Consider the following 20032-nt stretch of genomic DNA (forward strand, 5'->3'; position numbering starts at 1 on the left):
AATCACATCAAATCATAAAAAAAAGGCCTGAAACCTGTTAGCCTTTAACCCACCCACAATGGAGCATTCAGGTTCACCTTGCTGTGTGCTCCGTGAAGAAGATGTAAATGCGGCGTTCACCTCTCCACGACGGTATCCCGCTGTGATCAAAGCGCCGTCGCTGTCTGGCTGGGAAAATGTCCTCACAGCAAAGTGAGTGCACGCTGGATACATGTGTATTTTAATGACATTGTGTGTGAGACGCACATTTTTTTTTAATATCTCTACACAATTCTATTAAAAGCATTTTCTTCTTTAGCTAGTGATGCTGCCTTGACTATTTGAAAGAAGCAAGTTTTACCGTAGCGGCCGTGATGCCCAGAAGCTCATCTTCCTGATGTTCTTTCCATATTACATTACAAGTCACACGTTTTCTTTCATCATCGTTATCGCTTCAGCATGCTAGTCATGTAGTCCTCGGTTTCTCTCTTTGCAATTTCTGCACACAACCAACCTCTTTTTTTTTTAGCTCGCTAGTCTTATTCATTCATGTTTATTCCGCCAGTCGTTTCTGCAATCAGCGGTGTGTGCTCTGACAATAATGAGGCAGCCAATGGAACTATTTATTCATTCATTTTGTACAGCTTATCCTCACAAGGGTCGCAAAGGGGGTGCTGGAGCCTATCCCAGTTGTCGTCGGGCTCAGTCTTGTATATAATTTGCATATGCTTTGTAAAATGCATTAGCACATCTGAGGGTTTCGAACTACAAAAAACTTGATTTTTAGTTCATTCATTCATTTTGTACCGCTTATCCTCACGAGGGTCGCGGGGGGTGCTGGAGCCTATCCCAGCTGTCTTCGGGCTCAGTCTTTCATATAATTTGCATATGTTTTGTAAAATGCATTAGCACATCTGAGGGTTTCGAACTACAAAAAACGTGATTTTTGGTTCATTCATTCATTTTCTACCGCTTATCCTCACGAGGGTCGCGGGGGTGCTGGAGCCTATCCCAGCTGTCTTCGAGCGAGAGGCGGGGTACACCCTGGACTGGTGGCCAGCCAATCACAGGGCACATATAGACAACAACCATTCATACTCACATTCATACCTATGGACAATTTGGAGTCGCTAATTAACCTAGCATGTTTTTGGAATGTGGGAGGAAACCGGAAAAAAAACATGCATGCACGGGGAGAACATGCAAACTCACAGAGATGTCCGAGGGTGGAATTGAACCCTGGTCTCCTAGCTGTGAGGTCTACACGCTAACCACTCGCCCACCGTGCAGCCCCCAATGGAACTATATCATCTTTATTCTTAAGTCACACACCTATGCGCTAAAGTATGAGGACTCAAATATATATATATATATACATAAATATATATAAGTCCCATACAATAAATGGGCTATGACCTCACAAAAACACAGCAGTTGAATTTGAAGCCTGTGACTTATAATAAGTCCTCGGCCAGAGTGAGCACGGCCATTTAAAAAAAAAAAAAAGTCAAAGTGTCTTGAAGACGGTCAAACAATTTTCAAGACCAGCAACTTTCAAGTCTATAAAAATTGATCTGTTTGTCATGAGAGCCGACCCATTTGGGATTCCTCGAGCGTGAAATCTTCATGAAATGGGTGTATCAATCAGAAAAAAATAGAGACAGAGATTGAAAGATGATGGCGGAGAGAGTGAGATGAGCTCGGCCCTTAAAAAAAAAAAAAAAAAAAAAAAAGACAATCTTGTTTTCATTGAAGTCATTGTCTCTGCTTTCTTAGACGTCTTGGAGAAGAACGACACGGTCTCATTCTACTAGATCTAGACAAGCAGATCATGTTACCTAGACGCTCTTTATTGATCCAGTAGTTCAATGGCAGAACAGCAGGAAAAACGATATGCTAAACCAACAATAGTTGTCAATGTCCTGTAGCGTTCACTGTGGGACCAGAACCGGAGGAGTCTATTGGAAAAAAGGATGTGAACTTGACACAAAAAGTGATGTCATACGACCCGTTATCCAATGGGGGTGGGTCTTTAATCCTACGTACAGACGTTACTTGTGGAATATTATTTTCAAACTCAGTCAACCAAACTTTCGAGCGATTTTAGCTTCATGTTCACGTTGTCTGTTCAGGTAAAAAACGAACGTCCAGCAGTTGACTACACTATACATATATTGTATAGTACATAGTATATTGTATATATGCTCTGGTGCCATTAAGGTACTGAGTTTGGTTCAGCATCTCGATTGAGTAATGACTTTTTTTAACTTTACGGAGTCACCATGAAAGCAGCATCCAAAGCAGTCGGGTCCTGCCTCGACAATACGTGATGGACAAATGAACGTTGCACAGTGTGTCATGTCTTCTCGACTAAATGACACCTTAACCTCTGATTTCAGCCTTTAAACCACCCGAGGGGGCTCCATCCACATCTGCCGCCCCCCCCAGCATCATGCTAACATCATCAACACCTGCAGCTCGTCCTCTCTTCCTCCATTTGTCATCAGCCACTGGGAGTGAGAGACAGCACCTGAAAATGAGAGCAGAGGTAGAGAAATAATTGCTTTCTTGTCTTTTTTGGGTTCTCTCCCAAAAGAGTGTTGGGGGGGATGGTGGGGGGTGGGGGGGGTTACATCGCCGCCAGAGCCTTGAGGTTATCTTCACCGCACTATCTGCTGAAGTAGCACATTAATGAATAGTGTATTAAAAGTCTGCTGACTGTTGTATTATAAATCACACAATAGCCTCACTGTATGGCCGACAATGAAAGTAAAAGTGTGCAGTCTATTCATGTCACACCTTAACTAATATTTAAGAATCGTTGCGATGATGATTGAGGGTTTGAGGCCAACAACACATTTTGGCATCACGAGAGGCAAAAATTTGCAATTTACTGTTGCATAAATGCTCATCTAATTAGCCTCGGATGATAGGCCGCCCATCCATTAGCTGCCTAATTGGCATCCTATCAATGCAAATAAAACGTACCATCACACACAACAGTCTGCATCATTGCTCCAGATGATATCATTTCCTCTTGAATTATCAGGATAGCTGAAAGATGGAGGGGACGGGCGGGGGGGGGTAGATGGACTATATTTGTGCACAAATGTAATCTAATTCAAACCAGGAAGCTGGTTTGCTCCAGGAAATATTATGGTGTTGTCTCCACCAAATGCGTGTGGGAACGTCTGTTCCTCCACCCATGCAGGTTACCGTGGCTTTGATACCGAAGACGCTGTTCAAATAAAAGATTCTATACCTTCCTTGTATGTTTAGCAAGCCCACCTCACCCTTAGGCTGTTTACTTAGACCGCACCACCTCTCCCTGGGCCTTGCAGGCATTTAGGCTAGGCTTACATGATAATAGGTAAACATGGCAGTTTTTGGTCTTTTTGTATATTCCTGTTCATTCAGGGGACTTCTTTATAACTGTCAATATATATGAATATGAATATAAATATAACCTCAGTTGGTTACAAATTGATGGATAACTTGCTTTTCAAATGACAAGTGAAGGAAAGTGAGATTTGACATGCAGACATTCATGTACAAAAAGTACTTGGAATATGTTATTATTATTATTATTATTATTATTATTATTCCCATGTTCTTCCTGTGTGTGCATGAGTTCTCTCCGGGTACTCCTGGTTTTCCTCCCACATGGTAAAAAATACGCATGCAAGGTTAATAAGAGACTGTAAATTGCCCACAGGTGTGACTATGACTGTTAATGGTTGTTCGGCGGTGGCCTGTGATTGGCTGGTGATCAGTCAAAGACAGCTGGGATAGGCTCCAGCCTACTGGGGCCGTCGTGAGGATAAGCGGTACAAAAAAAAGGGCTTTTGCGGGATGTGGCGGGCCTTGGGTTTGATACTTGTGCTTTTTCATTGGTGTTCAAAGTGCGGCCTGGGGGCCATTTGCGACCCATAGCTTGTTTTGTTTTGGTCCATGTCACGTTTTAAAAAGTAAAACATAGAGCAAAAGGCAAAAATGTAAAAATATATTTTTTTTGTGGAAGATATTTGGACACCCCCTGCATTGTCATAACTGAAAACCATTCCTTTAGTTCTATAACAGAACCTGTGTGTTCTTTAAAAAAATATATCAAAGCAAAGAGTAAATTTTCACGTCAGCTCGTCCGTGTGAAGAAGAAAAAGTAGTAGGAGTCGTAGAAGAAGAAGAAGAAGAAGAGTCAGTCATTATGCTGTTCAGTGGAGCGGCAATATCTGGAGCTGCTTGGGGACATCGGAGCGCATGTGGAAAGCCGCCCCCGACTGTCTACCTGCCTGAGCTCACACTCTGCCTGTCTACCTGTCTGTCTGCTTTGTCAGATTAGCCGTCTGTCTCTCAGCTCGAGCTGCGCCTTCACCCTGGGGATCGAACTCTCGGCTCTGAGATGGCAAGGCTGATAATAAGACAGTCACCGGAAGATTACAGCCGGTCTCGCTCGTTCGTTCTGTTCTCAACATGGCCGCTAAAGTTGGCGAAGCAATTTAACAGGCTTCCGTTTAATTTAGTTTCGCTGGGGCCTGTGTTGCCAACTTGGCGATTTAGTTGCTACATCTGGCAACATTCCAACCCGCATTGATGACATATTTTCTCAAAATTCAGACGAGTCACAAATTTAGTGACTTTTTCTGGCGTCTTCGGGGAGTTTTCTGGTATTTGGGGACTTAAAAGTGAAAGCCCGAAGTGTTTTCACTGAGCAGTAGCGGATGCTGTTGACAGGTGTGCCTTGCCCAAAGGCAGTCAGTCATAAGCCGGCAGCATATTGTGGCGCTGAACTTGGAGAGGCACTTATTTTTTTAATTAACAAACCAAAAATCAGGGCTGCACGGTGGTCTAGTGGTTAGCACGTAGGCCTCACAGCTAGGAGACCCGGGTTCAATTCCACCCTCGGCCATCTCTGTGTGGCGTTTGCATGTTCTCCCCGTGCATGTGTGGGTTTTCTCCGGGTACTCCGGTTTCCTCCCACATTCCAAAAACATGCTAGGTTAATTAATTAGATTAATTAATTGCATTAATTAATTGGATGAAATTTCATCCAATTAACCTAGCATGTTTCCAAAAACATGCTAGGTTAATTTAATTAAATTTTCATTCAAACTCCACACAGAGATGGCCAAGGGTGGAATTGAACCCGGGTCTCCTAGCTGTGAGGTCTGCGCGCTAACCACTCGACCACCGTGCAGGCCTGATTTTTGGTTTGTTCACTGTGAGTGTGAATGGTTGTTTGTCTATATGTGCCCTGTGATTGGCTGGCCACCAGTCCAGGGTGTACCCCGCCTCTCGCCCGAAGACAGCTGGGATAGGCTCCAGCACCCCCCGCTACCCTCGTGAGGATAAGCGGTAGAAAATGAATGAATAAATGAACCAAAAATCTAGTTTATTTGTAGTTCTAAACTAATGAATTTTACAAAACATATGCAAATTATATGCAAGTCTCAGTAGCCAATCACTACTTTTCTTACTGAAAGGTTGCCAACAGTGGCTCTACCAGTGGTTGGCTCATTGTGTTTGTATTTCACTTTGTGAAATGAGGATTAACTCAACTAAGAAAGGAAAAAAAGAAGGAAAATCTGCGCTGCCGGCCTTTACAAAGCTAATTGTTTATCTACTAAAAGGCCGAGGTTACATTTGAATGGATAAAGTGTCTCAAGTGCCACTAATGGAGGTACTTTTAAGCATCCTTTATTAAAACGGACCTTCATTTATAACAAGTTTGTCCTTCCTTCTCCTCTCGCTTCCACTCGCCCCCTCCCCTCGGTGCTAATCCAGGCCCCTGTAGTGCTCACGGTGACAGCCAATGAAATCAAGGCTGGCACTCACAGCCCAACGTTATTAGGAACGGCACAAGAATGGCTGCCTCCTCACGCCGCCTCCATCTTATTCTCACTCGGTGCTGCCAGGCTACAATTTGACAAGCTGTATGTGTGTGTGTGTGTGTGAGTGTGTGTGTGCGACAGAGGCGTCCTCTTGCTAATTGCAGCTATTAGGGCTCTAGGGAGCGTCTTTAAAGCCAAGCACACTTAATGAGAGCACAGTGAGATAAATGAAAGATTGTATTTCTCATGTCGGCCGTGCGATCGAGTGACGCTCCTTGTGAAATAAATTCCTGTCCGGATGGTACAACCTCGACTGCAGAATGTGGCCCATATGGCAACAATTTGCACCGGCACGTTGAATTAACACGGTGTGCTTTCAGCGTGATGACTTTAATGATGAGAGACAAGCTCAAGCGCCTAACTCTGGGCTCTATTGTGTCTCATAATTAAGTTACGCTCGTCTTTGTTGATGTCCAACAGCTCTCAAACATGTCGTCTTTGCTTCAGATGAATATATTCATCCCTTCTGGTCTCGTGTCGTGTCTATTCTTCTCCACTTTCAGGATTAAATCTCCTGCAGATGGCCAGCTTCTCCATTAAAGCCAGCTTTATTCTCCAAACCTTTTATTCTTTGTGAAGTACAGGACTCAATCCATCTTTGTACAAAAGTCAAAAGAGGAAGGAAGCAGTCTTTGGCACCAACTTATAGTTTGCTTTCTGTGTTACAAATCAATGTGGGTTTTCTTTTACCGACCTGTCATAGTAAGAACAACTGGACTTGACAATTTGGATAATTTTAATGATATGGTTGATTAGTTTCAGTACAAGGTCCCATGAAAATGATCCTTCCTAAAAACATGTTTGCCAACTTCTTACAGGACCTGTCAAACCGACGACAAAGTCAACTGTCTTCTCTGTTTACACTGTGCATGTAGTCACGTCACCATGAAGCCATTTGGGTTGAACAGAATCGGTTCTTTTGCACTTCTGTTAGCTTCATTTAAGACTACTGTTCCCAAAGACGATGTGGCAGCAAGACACCGCATGGACACAACCTTCCTGTTTTGTCATTTAGTGTTGCTCGTCTTCTTTATCAAAATGCCAACAATGGCAACTTTCTTTGTCTTAGGGTTATTAAGGTGAGAAACACTGGAATTGAACAGATTACCGGCAAAAGAGAAAGGTAGTGTCAGTGTGGTGTCTCGCAGTCACAGCGGGTCTTCGGGAACAGTCACGTCAAGACAAATGATCCATTTCATTCATCATTTCTATGTATTTTTTATGCAATTTGATTAGTTTTCAGCCTGTGGAAGTAATTGTAAATGAATAAAAATGTGATGTGTTGACATGTTTGGAGTAAATGTACATGCGGTTAGCATCCGTTTCAGTTAGCGTCAGATCTTCTTGAACGGATTGATGACACAATCGAGGGTTTTCTGTCAGGCACTTATTTTTAAATTAACAAACCTAAATCAGGGCTGCACGGTGGTCGAGTGGTTAGCGTGCAGACCTCACAGCTAGGAGACCCGGGTTCAATTCCACCCTCGGCCATCTCTGTGTGGAGTTTGCATGTTCTCCCCGTGCATGCGTGGGTTTTCTTCGGGTACTCTGGTTTCCTCCCACATTCCAAAAACATGCTAGGTTAATTGGATGAAATTTCATCCAATTAATTGGATTAATTAATTGGATTAATTAATTGGATGAAATTTCCTGGCATGTTTCCTCCCACATTCCAAAAACATGCTAGGTTAATTGGATCAAATTTCATCCAATTAATTAATCCAGTTAATTAATCAAATTAATTGGATGAAATTTCATCCAGTTAACCTAGCATTTTTTTGGAATGTGGGAGGAAACATGCTAGGAAATTTCAATTAATTAATCCAGTTAATTAATCAAATTAATTGGATGAAATTTCATCCAGTTAACCAAGCATTCTTTTTGGAATGTGGGAGGAAACATGCTAGGTTAATTTCATTCAATTTTCATTCAAGCTCAATCAAGGGTTTTCTGTCATAACTATGAAAATGTTCAGTTTATACTTCATTTTGATTCTTTTTTTATTGTTATATTAATGGATCTTACTTCATGGAAATTCATAATGGTTGAGTCTGGGACCAGTTCATCGTGATAAAGGAGGGATTCCAGTCTGTCAGATGTACTGGCTGGCTAATAATGATGCCGATATTTCAGTAATGAACATCACTGCTATCTTTCAAACACTAAATACAAAAAAAAGACATAATTTAAATGAGAACATTTCATGTTTTTTTAATGTACAAATAGAAAGGAAATCTTTCAATATTTGTCACGGATATTTGTCTGCTTTAGGCGATGAATAACTCAATCAAGCATGGCGACATATTTTGCAAGATGCCATTCAAATTGCCGCGTTGACTTTTAATTTCACAACAGACTCGTTTTAAGTATACAGTATTATCCCGAATGCAGCTGCAGAAACATGTTGACACTTCCAACTAATGAGTTATTTCTTGCAGACTCAATGCCAAATCACGCCCTCGTCATTGCTGGAATGACATCCAGAAAAGGAAGCCTGGAAGGAGGAGGGAGGGCTTTTGGACCGACACTCTTAGACAGGTATTCATTTATTGAAATATTTTTGTTGTTGTTTTTGGAGTTTGCATTTGTGTCCACTTCGTCATACTAAGGAGTTCAAATACAGTGGCACTCACCCACATTCATGGCCCCACAAAGTCACTGCTTTCGGGCTGTTTTTGCTATATAAATAAATAATAATGTCCATCCTTCCATTCATTTTGTATCAGAAGCAAAACAGAAGACGTTCAAGGCACTTTCCATGCTAATTACCGCATGTAATGGATTTCCGAGGTTCTTGTACCTTGTCAATATTATTTGCGTAGCATAAAATGTATTTTGCAAACAACACACCAATAATGATTCCAGGATGAAATGCAATTACAGTAAATATCACAGCCTGTCAGGTTGTTGTGTCCTTGATTTTCCTCAATATCCAAGATTAAATTATGCATCTATTTTCTTTACCATTTGTCCTCACTAGGATCAGGTGGAGCCCACCCCAGCTGACTCTGGGCAAGAGGTGGGGCGACACCCTGAACGGGTAAGCCAGCCGATCGCAGAGATTAAATCATCAATCAATCCAAGGTTCATTGTATCATCACCATACCACGGAATTTACATTTCACCTAACCGTTTCCAATCTAAATAGATGATCTTTGAGAAGATATCTGCAGGTTTGCATTGTTTCCACTGCAAAGACAGGAAGCATGAATACAGTTATAGTAATATGGCATGTAAGTGTATGCATGCAAACATTATCCAAGTACTATACACTATAGTTTCTATGAGGCAATAATACTCCTATTATATTTTATTTCACTGATCATATCTTCTATCAACTTCATAGCTGCCAACAATCCTATAAAGTTTTGACATAAAAGCATGCTTGTGTCATGGCTCATATCACGCAGCAATATGACTGTCCCATATACTCTTAATAGCATCACTTTTTAAAATCCGAAGATTCTAAAAACATCAGCATCTCCCTTGTAAAATGCTTATTTTAAATTATGATGAATAGAATCATGATGGAAGAATTTACTTCCATTAAAATATCAAAGCATGGTCAAATTTAGCAAAAAAAAAAGGCCTGAAAAACATGAAGATTAAATCGATGTTTTACACACCATGGAACCAGGATTTAACAGAGCCCCATCCGGCTCGTTTCAAATCCCAGTGGGACACTACAGTAAGTATGTTTTAATAAAAGAATCCATAAATCTCGGCTATGATTTGGCTTAACATAAACCCAGGATGGTGGCAGGTCCTCCTGATGCAAGGACGTCACAGGAAAGGAACATTTGTGAACAATACCAACCAGCAATAATCGATAATTACATATTTAGTAATACATTTACATATAATTCAAGTGGCAGAACCAGATATAAACCAAACTAAAATTCCAATCTGTCATGTGGAAGTTGTTTGAATTAACGTTTCCCTCAATGAACCGCAGCTCCCCAGTGCTGGTAGCACTCATGCAGCCCCAGACCATGAAAGATTAATGTTGGTGCTGACTTATTTACCAGTTATTTAGACAATAATGACTCATTTTCATTCATTCATTCATTTTCTACCGCTTATCCTCACGAGGGTCGCGGAGGGTGCTGGAGCCTATCCCAGCTGTCTTGGGGCGAGAGGCGGGGTACACCCTGGACTGGTGGCCAGCCAATCACAGGGCACATATAGACAAACAACCATTCACACTCACAGTGAACAAACCAAAAAACAGGGCTACACGGTGGTTGAGTGGTTAGCGTGCAATGCTTCACAGCTAGGAGACCCGGGTTCAATTCCACCCTCGGCCATCTCTGTGTGGAGTTTGAATGAAAATTGAATGAAAATTAACCTAGCATGTTTCCTCCCACAACATGCTAGGTTAATTGGATGAAATTTCATTCAATTAACTTAGCGTGTTTTTGGAATGTGGGAGAACATGCAAACTCCACACAGAGATTCCAGAGACTTGAACTCCGGTCTCTTAGCTGTGAGGCCTGCGCGCTAACCACTCGACCACCGTGCAGCCCACTCATTTTCATAGTTAAAATATAACAATAAATCAGACAAGCTGGACACTGACTGCTTTAAAATACATCAAGTTTCCCTTCTATAGTATTGTCTCTTGAAAAGATGTGTCATATAGTGTATTCACTTATAAGAAAATAAGTTTTAAAACTTCAATTTCAATTGAAAATTGTGAATACCGCCCCCACAATGTAAAGGCACATCTTTACATTAGAAGTGGCATTTAACATTGGCTATTCAACTTGTTCTATCTGCTGCAGCTGCACGCTGAGAACCATTCATGTACAATCATAAAGAAATATTTCCTCACTGAGATTGCAAATGGATGGATGGATTAAGGTCAGACCCCATCGCTATTTTTCCTGACATTTGCCAAAGAAATGGGAATAAAAACAGCAGCGCCTGCTTTCATTGGCTTTCTATTGAATAAAGCTCCTAAAGAAACAGCAGACACACCTTTTTTTTTTTTTTTCCACCCTGAGGGGGAAAAGTCCCTCACACTGAGGCTCACGTTAAAAAGGTCAAGCCGCTTGCAATCTCCTTGAAACTCCACACCGGAGCTACACTTTAGCAACAGAGCGGCCTCTGTCCGGTTATCCTCTCCGTTTGCCTAACATTTCCAAAACAGGTGAGGGGATATGCGGTCCAGATGTTTGGAGAATGTCAGGACAATGGTTTGACCTTTTGATGGGTGTGAATATAGATGGCCGTCTTATACTGTTGATACAAATGCAACCTTTGTCTTTTCCATTTCTTGTGGCCTTTTTGCTGTGCTGTGTTGCCGTTCTGTGTGTCTTTCTTAAAGGGGACCTATTATGCTCATTTGGATTGAGTTGTCCACTCCTATAGAGCAGCTACACACAATAACCAACACAGAAAGCTTACTAGATCTTTCAGATTCTGCACCGGTCTGTTTAAGGAAGTCGACTGAACAATGGATGGACTTAAATCTAACTTTGACCTGCCACTTTTGGCCGTCAGAGCGCCGGAGTGACTTGTCGTAGAAAAGCTGCCATGTTACCAAGCACTGTCCTGTCTTTCCTACCCACCGCAGGTTCAAGCAGACACTTTTGTGCTTCTTGCGGCTGACATTGATGGGGACTTTGTTGACACGCCACAGTGGCGACGAGCGGAGACAGGAGGCGGAGAGAGGATGAAGCGATACGAGGCGGAAGGCTGCAAGCGGCGTTTATCACCTCCGTGCACATTGGGGCGCCAGGTTATTGTGTCATTAATGCAGAGCAGCTGAACCTTGATAATGCTTAAATTATGTACGAAGAGCAGACACCTGCGTTTGGCAAAGTCATTTGCCTTTTCCCGTTGGTTGTGTGATCCCACTACACGCCATATATGTGATCGTAGTGTTTATTTAATATCTTGCTAAGTCATCACATTAACAGAATTTGACTGTATGACACAAGATATATGATACGGTCTGGTAATGATGCTTTTGAAATACCCATTGTCACATCACATCACTGTTTGGGCCCTTTGAATGAGTCCTAAGCTACAGTAGGGTGCATCAAAAAACACAATTATTGAATTTTGATATGGCTGGGGACGGCACGGACGAGTGGTTAGCGCGCAGACCTCACAGCTAGGAGACCAGGGTTCAATTCCACCCTCGGCCATCTCTGTGTGGAGTTTGCATGTTCTCCCCGTGCATGCGTGGGTTTTCTCCGGGTACTCCGGTTTCCTCCCACATTCCAAAAACATTCTAGGTTAATTAGCCACTCCAAATTGTCCATAGGTATGAATGTGAGTGTGAATGGTTGTTTGTCTATATGTGTCCTGTGATTGGCTGGCCACCAGTCCACACGGCTAGGGAGGATAACTATTAACGAAGACAGCTGGGATAGGCTCCAGCACCCCCGCGACCTTTGTGAGGATAAGCGGTAGAAAATGAATGAATGATATGGCTGGGTACTAAAAGTGTTCCAATATATGTAGAAACAACACATACAAAATATTTTTCCAATACATGATTATTTAGGGGTGCCACCATACATCTGTTCAATGGTCGCCATGGAGATCTGAGGTGATCTTTATGTTTTTGTTGGTATTTATACTCCTGTTACATATTACTAGCAAATTTGTGCTTTTGTCTTTGTAATTTGAATGATTTGTAGTCATATTTATAGGTATTTAGTGCTCATTTCTAATGACAGTTAGCTAATAGCTGAGCAAGCATAACATCAACAACAGTAATATAGAGTAGACAGTATTACTGACGCCTCATATTTATTGAGAGTGGTACTGTAGTCCTACATAATCTGATACTTTATTCCATTTATTATTTTATGCACTGTGCAGATAAGATGCTGCCCTCAACAACTAGTTCCTTTCAGACTAGCAGTCTCACCTTGGTCTTTGGTCTGGGCCCCCTTTTGATAACCCTATAGAAAATGATGCTGTGTAGAAGTTCATTGTACTCAACATTTCCAGGTCAACTTTTTGGCAATTGCACATTAGAAATTGCACATTTTCCTAAATTTTTACAAAAGTTTATGTGTGAGGTGGCACCCCTAAATCTCAATGGATTTCCTCAAAACTTTGCAAAAGATGTTTTTATGTTCATTAGAAAAAAAATGGAATGCCAGCCAAATTAAAAATTTCCCATTCAAATTTGATGCACCCTAGCGTACAATGCAGGCAAAACCACTAACAGCTGCTCTTAATCATAAGTCCACCTGTCAAATTGAATGAATTGAGGAGAGACTCAAAGATAAAGTCATCAAGTTAGACACGTTTAATATAAATATAAAAATATAGTTGCAAAGTCAGCCTTAATAAGGTAGGTGTACGCTGCATATTAGACACAATGACTAAAGATCCACCGTGGGACGGCGTCATATATCATCTCCTAATGGCCTTGGCCTCCAGTCAAATTTTTTGGAGATATTCCTCTTTCTCTATCATTATGACTTAATGACTGCTGGATGTGTCTCCCTTTTCAGCTCTCAGAGATTTCAGTGAGATTTAGTGCTCCACTCCCACTGCATTTGGCAGCGCAGTCATGCCTCTGCGGGGCATTTGGTTGTTCCAAGTCATCACTATGAGGCTTTTCCCTCATAAATTCCTTTTCAGCTGCACTTATAAATGTTGATTTTTGTGAGATGGTATCCATAAAAGCATTAAAGCATACAGATAAGATGTTTTTTTATAATATCCAAATGGCAGTTCTTGTAAGTCAGATATTGGCATGAAATCGAATGTTCTAATTCATCACATATGCATGCTGGGTAATGAGGGTCCCGGCTATATCTGTGCACGCGGTGACGGGGCGGTCTAGCGGTCAACAGAACCGCACGTTAAAATAAACCAGCCAAATATTCAAGCAGCCTTCATTAAAGTCGCCCCGGCATGAAGGTTTCATTTTAGGATTAAAGAGCAGCCACGAGGACAAACACAGCACGGGCTTCTGTTTGGGTGCAACCACACACACAAGCCCCACATTTTAACAACACTCTTCTTCCCCTCCCTTTAGGCGTGCGGCTCAGTTCCGAGGTATGGGACCAAGTCACGGGGGACCAGACATCGCCTGGGTGAGTGCAGTCGTGACCGATGGCTTCCCAGACTTTCTCACAAATAAGCCCAAGGTTATTGTGTCACTTCCACAGTCTGATAACACCATGAGGGCAGACGGGCTCCTGCGGGGGAAAACTTTTCAATAACATCCTGATATAGACCCGCTTTTAACAGCAGGACCAGACATTCTTATTGTGTACTTCCGAGCCTTCGGATTTATGTGCCTTCATTTCTGTTGGTCATTCATTCTTTCAGTAGAGTAAAATACTAAACGGCTGAGTTATTCCGCGAAGCCTTCTAATAGCAGGCAAGGAGCTATTTGTAGCTTACAGTAGGAGGAGTGGAAGGTAAGTGGGTCTTTACAGTGGACTCTGCCCACTACATGTTTTGTATTCACAGGACAGATGCTATCAAACTTCAACAAGGTATTTGGTAAAAGTAATGGTTTTATTTCATTTGAACATGCATCAGATTACAATTGAATGCATCCCATAATCAGTTCACAGTTCCACATGTCCAAAAGGAGTAGGAAGAAGCAAAGCTTATTAAATCCTACCCCTCCATCTGGTACTTTTACAATCAGTAACTGTTACATTTGTTCACTTCCTGCTTTCCTAATATTTTTTTCCTAAAATTTTTTTTTTTTTTTTTATTTTATTTAAGTTTTTTTTTTTTGTCCCGTACCGAAGTAGGAGGTGATATGAGCATCCAATGACATAATGGGTACCATAGTAAGTGTCAATATAGTGATATATATAGCACATCATGACTGGTTCAAGACTCTTCATCCTTGTATTTAGCAAACATCAACTGCTTGTATTGTTTCTTGAATTGGCTCATCGTTGTGCATTGTTTGAGGTCCTTACTCAATCCATTCCATAGTTTGATTCCACATACTGAAATGCTATGGCTTTTTAGCATATAAGTTTATTTTAACTGCAATTGTGTCTAAAGCCCTATGGGATCATCTTGAAGAACACTAGTTAATATACCGTAAATATTGCAATTTAAAGCACATACCGCACAAGTGATAATTGAACCAACAAAAAGCAACATCCCTCCACTCAAATGCTATAAGGAAGTAAATAAAGAAGAACTACAAGCTGTTGAGTGGTGAACAGAAGAGAAGATCCTCTGGGAGTGGCTTAGAGCAATTTGCAGGAAGCCTCAAAAGGCGCTGTGTGTTTTTAGGAAGTGATTATTATGACAGTTGAAATGTGTGTGTCGGCACGTCTGCTTTGTCAAAGAGCAGCCGAGGCGAGGAGAGGAGGGGATGAGGAGAGAGAGCGGGAGCGATGCCGGGCTTATTGGGGTCAACAGAGGCCATTGTTATCTGTAATATCAATTCAAATCTTCTGTACCCGATGCAGCTGCTCAAGTGATAGAAATTAGCGATGGTTATTCCACTAAAGCCTGGTCATGCCAAGGGCGGATTCCCACTAATGGATTGAACATACCCCACTTAAATTCGGAGGCCGTATGTTTAACAATAAAAAGTGTTTTTCATAAGACTGGCTAATATTTTTGGTATAATTAGTACAAATGTACAACCTAGATCAGGGGTGGGCAAACTTTTTGACTCATGGGCCGCATTGAGTTAACAAAATTGTGCGGGGGGCCAGAACATATATTTAACACACATGATTTTACACTTATAATTTTAATAATTTTAATGATTTTTAATACTTTTAAAATATTTTTAAAATATTTTAAATAATTTTTTAATATTTTTTAATATTTTTTAATATTTTTTAATATTTTTAATATTTTTTATATTTTTTATATTTTTTAAAATAATTTTAATAATTTTTAATATTTTTTATATTTTTTAAAATAATTTTAATAATTTTACGCCTTGAATTATTTGTCTAATTTTAATTGTCATACTATCAGCTATATGTTCTTGTTTCCTTTTTTCAGGAGCACTTTAAACATCAGACCACATCAAACTACGATTTTTTTTTTTTTTTTTTTTTTACTGAATAAGACATCTGACTTGAAAGTCATGTTGCCAGCTGGTATGTTAAAAGTTGAAATACTTAAAAGCAACTGGCGGGCCGGATTCAAACGTTTGGTGGGCCGCATGTGGCCCCCGGGCCGTAGTTTGCCCACCCCTGACCTAGATGGTAAATCATACCGTCCATCATGGATGTAAAGATGCTGTGTTCCATGCTAATCAGAATAGCCAAAGCAAAGTCCTTGTCACGTTGACTTGAATGAACCCTTTACGGTGACTTGTGTCAATCCAGTAGGAATTCCATGCAAGCGTGCAGCCGTGAATCTCTCTCTCTCTCCTGTGTTGTGCTATCTCACCGTGGAAGAATCCGGGATATAAATCTTGTGAATTTACAGCCTGTGCTGCAGTCAGCTATCTGTTCCGATGCCCTCCACCTCCTCCTGATCTTGTCTGTGCAAAGCTTGGACGCCTTTAATACTGTTGTCACACCACATATCGGGGCAGGCTGTTTTCTCTGTCAATCTCCTATAGTATGGCACACTTTGTGATAAGAAAAAAAACGTTATAAAAAATTATAAAAACGGAAGATTTGCATTTGATATGTACACCAGTTGCATTTTATTCAAAATAAAAATGGAGTGGTTAGCGCGCAGACCTCACAGCTAGTAGACCAGGGTTCAATTCCACGCTCTTTGTGTGGAGTTTGCATGTTCTCCCGTGCATGCGTGGGTTTCCTCCCACATTCCAAAAACATGCTAGGTTAATTGGCGACTCCAAATTGTCCATAGGTATGAATGTGAGTGTGAATGGTTGTTTGTCTATATGTGCCCTGTGATTGGCTGGCCACCAGTCCAGGGTGTACCCCGCCTCTCGCCCGAAGACAGCTGGGATAGGCTCCAGCACCCCCCGCGACTCTCGTGAGGAAAAGCGGTAGAAAATGAAATGATAAAAATGGAGGGGGTGACACGGCGGTCTAGTGGTTAGCGCGCAGACCTCACAGCTAGGAGACCAGGGTTCAATTCCACCCTCTCTGTGTGGAGTTTGCATTCAGTTCTCCCCGTGCATGCGTGGGTTTTCTCCGGGTACTCCGGTTTCCTCCCACATTCCAAAAACATGCTAGGTTAATCGGCCACTCCAAATTGTCCATAGGTATGAATGTGAGTGTGAATGGTTGTTTGTCTATATGTGCCCTGTGATATGTGTACTCCGCCTCTCGCCCAAAGACAGCTGGGATAGGCTCCAGCACCCCCGCGAAAAAGCAGTAGAAAATGAATGAATGAATGCATAAAAATTGAAGGATTTACTAGCCAACCAAGAAAACAGACTACACATAGAAACAGACTACACATAATAATAATAATAGTGTCTCTAATGTAATTTGACAACAGTCGGGAATAGGATTTTTGTTGTCTGTCCTATGCGTGTCCTATATAACGCCAACTGAGCCAGAACCAAAGTGCTGCTTTTGCAACAATCACATTAGACAGGGGCCTTGTGAGGAAGCGCTGACCCATTGACCACTGTGATTCACGGCTGGCTGACATCAATACACATCCATCTCAGGGTTGTTTCACCTCAGGCGAGTGGACGGGTCCACATGACATGTGGACAGGCAACAAGCATCACCCCCCCCCCCCCCCTGCAATGACACCAAACACCGTGGCAGAGGAAGCGGTCCGATAAAAGCTCTACTTTGTTAGGACCTAGACCAGGGGTCTCAAACTAGTGTCCTGCGGGCCTTGATATGAAAGTTTAATGTTTGATATGGATGCTGTATGGTATCATGTACCCAGAAAAAATTATTACGTTTGATTAATGTTCATGTTAAAGGTTAAATAACTGTTAATAGTTATCCTCCCTATCCGTGTGGAAGTGGTACGTTTTTGGCTTTTTAAGTTTAAAGGAAATAACTCGAAGGCTACCGTTTAGGTCGCTAGCTCTCTAGTTTGCGAGTTAGCATGTGTCTCAAGACCCTGCAGTTACGCAATATGTTGTAAATAAAAAGAGTATAAATGTGACTATAGTCGTGTTTTGTCATGTCTACAGGGCTCTAATAATGCTTTGTTCATTTTAATCTGAAAAAAAAATTTGTCTACCCACCAACTATTTGTGGTTTCTTAAGCTTTTATTATTTGCCGTTTTATTATTATTATTATATTTATTTATTACTGGTTGATTGATTTTCTTTATTCTTGATTTGTTTATTTATTTTCAGCTTATTTTGTGCAGAAAAATAAAAATTAAGATATTTGACAGTGGAATGTTTATCAGAGCTTTTATTGTAGAAAATCGGAACCAAAGCAGTGAAAAAGTTTGTATATTTTTCTGTTTTTTATAAATGCGTTTTTTTTGTTTGTTTTTTTTAAACCTGATGCGGCCCAGCCTTGCCCAGACCCTAGCTCCAGTGGCTCCCAGGTAAATTGAGTTTGAGACCCCTGACCTAGACACTATGCTGTGTTTAAACAGGCAACAATGACCCCGCTATGCTGATAATTGTAAATGCGGGTTTATTTTTCATACTTTAAAATTGCATTCTCAGATACAGTTTTCCCTGTGTTGTCTTAACACAATCAACAGTCCCACTGCGGCATGAAGCCATCACATCACCTGTGTTTATATACCTTCTCAATCCACCTCATTAGCATTCCCAACCAGTCTTTCACTCTTACTACTTTTCTCCCCCCTTATGAATCTTTTCCTTTCCACCTGCTGCATTAGCGGTTTCCAACCTCCACTCTCTCTCAGGTCTACTTTAATTACAAACTCATCCAGAGAGGTAATCACAAACAGCACGATGGCTTACTCATGCATGTACACACGCCACATTACATGCAAGCGCTTTACGGCGTGTCCCAGTTGCCCATTTCACAAAGCCAGGAAGCGTGAGCGGAGCCATAACACACGGTACCAATTAGCCATTAAAGAAGACTGTTGCACCGGATGCTGTATTTGTAAAGGTCAAAGGTCAATACATTAGTAAGGGTGTGATATTTAGATCCATTTCTTTGGGGAAACAGTGGCCGTTGTAGCTTCAATGGCGCCCTGTGCGGGACAACCAAATGATCTATTCCAGGGGTGCTGACACTTTTTCAGCCTGCGAGCTAGTCCAAAGGCGCTACCTCCTACTAGAAACATAGAAAATATATTCATAAATATATGCATGTGTAATAGATTTACTATCACGTATGGTGTATATTGTATATAAATAAAACTGCTACATTTTGAATCTACTCCGACGTAGCACATTTTTGGAGTGACCTTTTACTGCAGCCACCCTCCAGTGCAATAAGCATGCTGTCTCATTAGCATCTAAATACGCCACCCCTGTGAGGTGTATACAGTATATTAGGAATCATGACTGATGAATGCTAACTAGCACATATAGGTAGCACATACCAATATTTGAAAGCGATAGGCATCGTTGTGTGTACATAACAAAGTTTTAGATCTTTGAGTAGCCCAAAATCGGTACGTTTATATTTTTGTTGAATGTATGGCTAAGTTTAGCTGCTAACGTTAGCTATCATAGAGTCCATATAGCATCATAACATGACTGAAAATTGGTGATTGTGAAAATTGTTCTTTTAATCCAGTACTGGTAACATGTCCTAATTTTTTGTTTTGAAAAATTACATTTGGAGTGAATTGCATCATTTTGGGATATATTCCTGAACAAAAATGTACAAATATTAGCTTTATTGGCAGGTGGAATGTAACCAGGTGATGAAAATAGTATCAAAATGCAAAAAGAACATGAGATTATGCAATATATTGATCTGCATTTAAAGTGAAACAGGCTTCCCATCAGCTATGAAGACCACAGCCCTAAAAATCTTCCTTTTATGTCATTTTGGTCAAATACTCTAACAGTCCTGACCTCTTGAAGGCAAAGGCAAAAAGGCTTTTAGTCTTTGAAGCGGGGCGGGGTATTGAACAACACAAATATCCTTTTGGTCAGTGATTTGACACTTCTGAAAATATTTTTTTTCTTCTGAAAACAGATTTTTTTAAATCTACTTGCTGCAGTGTTGTATATAGTATAGGATGTCACCTTCACTTGGAATTCAGGTTAAGTATCCTTTTTTTTTTTTTTTTTTTTTAAAGTGTTTCTTGTGTATCAAGGCCTTCAAAGAAGAACAGAACTGAAATGTTTTTT

General features: G+C 41.0%; 1 protein-coding gene across 6 annotated transcripts in view; it reads left to right on the forward strand.

The window, feature by feature from the left end:
- The window catches only part of fam20cb (FAM20C golgi associated secretory pathway kinase b), a 90790-nt gene that overhangs the window by 24316 nt on the left and 46442 nt on the right, over positions 1–20032 (forward strand). For 2 of the 6 annotated variants that reach the window (XM_058062241.1, XM_058062245.1), the window contains 4 exons: positions 2379–2527; positions 8306–8405; positions 8848–8907; positions 13879–13936. The gene's annotated coding sequence lies outside the window, so the exon portion shown is untranslated. Of the gene's footprint in view, positions 1–2378; positions 2528–8305; positions 8406–8847; positions 8908–11445; positions 11611–13878; positions 13937–19797; positions 19945–20032 lie in introns of those variants that run through there. The other 4 variants (XM_058062243.1, XM_058062246.1, XM_058062242.1 and 1 more) reach the window with 3 other exon arrangements.

This window comes from Doryrhamphus excisus, chromosome 22 (genome assembly GCF_030265055.1).
Source record: "Doryrhamphus excisus isolate RoL2022-K1 chromosome 22, RoL_Dexc_1.0, whole genome shotgun sequence".
NCBI lineage: Eukaryota > Metazoa > Chordata > Actinopteri > Syngnathiformes > Syngnathidae > Doryrhamphus > Doryrhamphus excisus.